This window comes from Myotis davidii, unplaced genomic scaffold, assembly GCF_000327345.1.
Source record: "Myotis davidii unplaced genomic scaffold, ASM32734v1 scaffold16, whole genome shotgun sequence".
NCBI lineage: Eukaryota > Metazoa > Chordata > Mammalia > Chiroptera > Vespertilionidae > Myotis > Myotis davidii.
In genome coordinates, this window is record NW_006287821.1 from 507,955 (window position 1) to 512,045 (window position 4,091).

Here is a 4,091-nt window from a genome sequence, read left to right on the forward strand (position 1 = left end):
TCTTAGTTAAAAAGACATCATTATGGGCAATAGGCATTTAATATTTATTGGTGATCATTGAGAGAACCAAGGCAAGCGATCAAAACAAATAGAATTTATGATCTAAATGAACAATTCTCCATTTAGAAAGTTTGGAAAGGAAAACAATATCTAAAGAGACCTGTGATATGAAGAAATATTCAATATGCTTAACATACCTATTACTTATTTTCTTAAGCTACAGAAAGCAAATCTCAAAATTTTGGCTTAGGAATGTGTACATATAAAATGTGCATACTCTATTATAATCATAAAACTGTAAGTACTATATTTTAATTTTATCAATGACATACTAAATGATGCAATTTAGATGGCTATTCAAAGAATATCATAATATTACTAAAATATTCAATTTTCTCCCATTAAAAAGTAAAACAAAATAATTATTTGGTAACTTTAGAGTAATAATGATTCAAGCAAGAATTATCAACGGATGCTAAAATTAGTAGGTGAAAGTTGAAACAAACAAGTTATTTGCAATATCTCCCAAGTTACTTATTATTTCCAAGGGGAAAAATAGTAATATTACACTGAAGATACTACTTTGCGTGTATTATTGCAGGTAAACAGATAACTACATTATGATGTTGCAAACCAACGTGTTTCCATATACTTGTTTAAAGCAAAAATTATAACGTTTGGGGGTTAGTAATGTATACAGATATATGAGTCAATTATAGGATAAAAGATGAAGAGAGGATAAATGGATTGACATAATTGCAAGGTATCTACATTTTATATTAAGTAGTACAATATTAACACCAAGTGGACTATGAAAGTTAATGATAGTTGTCAAAACAGATGTAAAAGCAAGACCTAACTTGTCTACAAATTAATGGAACTTATAAAGACACAGGTTAGCCCTAGCTGATTGCCTTGACCCTTTAATACAGTTCCTCATGTTGTGGTGATCCCCAACCATAAAATTATTTTCATTGCTACTTCATAAGTGTAATTTTGCTACTGTTATGAATCGTAATGTAAATATCTGATATGCAGGATGTATTTTCAGGGGTCGCGACCCACAGATTGAGAACCGCTGGGATAGAGCATCAGCCTGAGGACTGAAGGGTCCCGGGTTAGATTCCATTCCAGAGCACAAGGTTTGCGCCTCAATCCCCAGTAGGGGGCATGAAGGAGGCAGCCAATCAATGATTCTCTCACATCACTGATGTTTCTCTCTCTCTCCATCTCCCTAAAAATCAATTTAAAAAATTAAAGACAAAAAAGACAAAAAAGGTTTAAAGTAAATTGCTAGAAAAAGATATCCCAGGCAAAGAGAAAATATTAAAAGGCCAGAGTGGCTATATTAATATCAAATAAAATAGACCTCAAGCCAAAGATACCAAAGATAAATAGACAAACTTGTTAATGATAAGAGTCAATTAATCAGTGAGATATAACATCCAAAAGCAAAGCTCCAACTATTTTTGTAAAAAAAAAAGTTTTTTTTAGAAGGCTATGATACTGGACAGCCATGTCCATTTACTTATTTTAAAATATATTTTCACTGATTTTAGAGACAGGAAGGTTGAGGGAGAGGGAGGAGAGAGAGAAAGAGAGACATCGATAGGCTGCCTTGGATCAAGCCTGCAACCTGGGCATGTGCCCTGAGAACTGAACCTTTGACTTTTTGGTGCACAAGACGACACTCAACCAATTGAGCCACACAAGCCAAGGCAGCCATGCCCATTTTTGTAGGTAGTGTCTATAACTGCTTCATGCTACAAGTGGGAGTGCTGAGCAGTTGGTGCGATAGTGTGTTTCACAAAGCCTAAAATATTTACTACCTGGCCCTATACAGAAAATGTTTTCAGATTCCTAAAAAGGAATTAAGTTACAAACCTGACAAGTCTATATTTTACATTTTTTCAAGCAGCAAATATAAATCGTAAAAGGAACCGTGTCAATGTACACTTGAATAAAGATTCTTCACAGCAAAATTTCAGAGCTTTGAACAATTCTAATAATGATGCATTTACTTAGTTTTGTTTTCTCCATTAGGAAATGGGTAGAAATACACACACACACACACACACACACAGAGAGAGATAAATCATTTGCCAACCTCTGTGATAGTGGCTCAAACTTGCTTAAAATAAAAAAAAAAATTAAAGAAAAAAATACATGCATACACTTTGGGTGTTTTGCGTTTTAAATCTGGGAAATACAAAACCAAAAGACAAAAACAAGTAGCCAACTTACTAAAGTTAAGAAAAACAATAGGAACAATGTAAAAGATGCAACAAGAGACAGAAAGACTAGGAAAAACAGGAAAAGTGAACAAGGATGATGATAAGTACTCACCTTTAAAACTGAAGTACACTTTTCCTCTTCCGACAGACGAGATTAGGAATAACAGCTTAAAATTGTTGTATTAATAAAAGCCTGCTAAAAATATATGGAGGCTCTGATTATGTAGGTCTTCAAGAACAGGCAAATTGAATGGTTTAAATAAATGCATATTTGTATGGATGGACTAGATCTGCACTGTCTAGTAGGATGGCAATAAAAATTAAAGAAAATTCAATAATATTAAAAATTCAATTCTTAGGTGACATTAGCAAAATTTCAAGTGCTAAATAGTCACATGTGTCTAAAGGCTATGATTCTAAGTCAGTGATGGCGAACCTTTGAGCTCGGTGTGTCAGCATTTTGAAAAACCCTAACTTAACTCTGGTGCCCTGTCACATATAGAAATTTTTTGATATTTGCAACCATAGTAAAACAAAGATTTATATTTTTGATATTTATTTTATATATTTAAATGCCATTTAACAAAGAAAAATCGACCAAAAAAAATGAGTTTGCGTGTCACCTCTGACACACGTGTCATAGGTTCACCATCACTGTTCTAAGTAGTGTAGTAGAACATTCCCATCATCACAAAGAGTTCTGCTGGGCAGCACTGGGCGAGGCTCAGTGTCTAAATTATAAAGCTAGTTTGGTTTTCCTTAGAGCTTTTTCTTTATTTATAAAACTTTTTTTAAAAAATGTATTTTATTGATTTTTTTACAGAGAGGAAGGGGAAGGGATAGAGAGTTAGAAACATCGATCAGCTGCCTCCTGCACGCCCCCTGGTGGGATGTGCCCGTAACCAAGGTACATGCCCTTCACCGGAATCAAACCTGGGACCCTTCAGTCTGCAGGCCAACGCTCTATCCGCTGAGCCAAACCGGTCAGGGCTATTTTATAAAACTTTTTGTTTTTTATTTTACCGAGCCTTTTGTTCTTCAGTCATATGTATCCATTTAAATATTTTTCATATTAAATTGAAAATGCATGTAGTTGCACAAATAAATAGAATGTACTCCTAAACAAGTAGCAATTTTAAATTGCTACTTTGCACAATGCTCTTTTTAAAAATTTGCATAACTGAACAAATGTGTACAACTATATTAAAAACCCATTATAGTTTGATATTATCTATATACTAGTGGCCCGGTCCATGGATTCATGCACATTGAAAGGAAATTAATCAGAAGAAATATTTTTAATATCGCTATTCACCCTTTCTCTATAAAGAAGTATCAACCAAATTCACGATCAACAATGGATCAACAATGGTAGTTCGAAACACATATGTGCGACTGGCACCAGCGAGAGCTTTATATGTATCGTGCAGATGTTAAGTCATAGATATAGATATAGAATAAACTTGCTTAATTAGACCTGCTTTCTGATTTAGCTAAACTTTTCCCAGCCCAGTGAAGCACCCCAACTCCTCTTTCAGGTAATTGTCAGCAACACAGCAATAAATATCAATATAAAGCAGATTATTATTGTAGATCACTCAGGGAGAACAGAGGGTAAAATATTTAACTGCAGCAATGTTTGACTTATATTTTGCACAGTGAGAAAACCTGAAGTCATTTTCAAGGTCCACCATTTCTTACTTCTCTTTAGTTGGGTCCAGTTTCTAAGCTTCTTCGTTTTCCTTCTAAATCTCCTTTCCCAGCGAATGAAAAGAAAATAGGATTCCACCGAGTCTCCTATCTACCTACTCCAGGACTTTGGTGAGGATCAAATGAGATGAGGCATGGGAAAACACT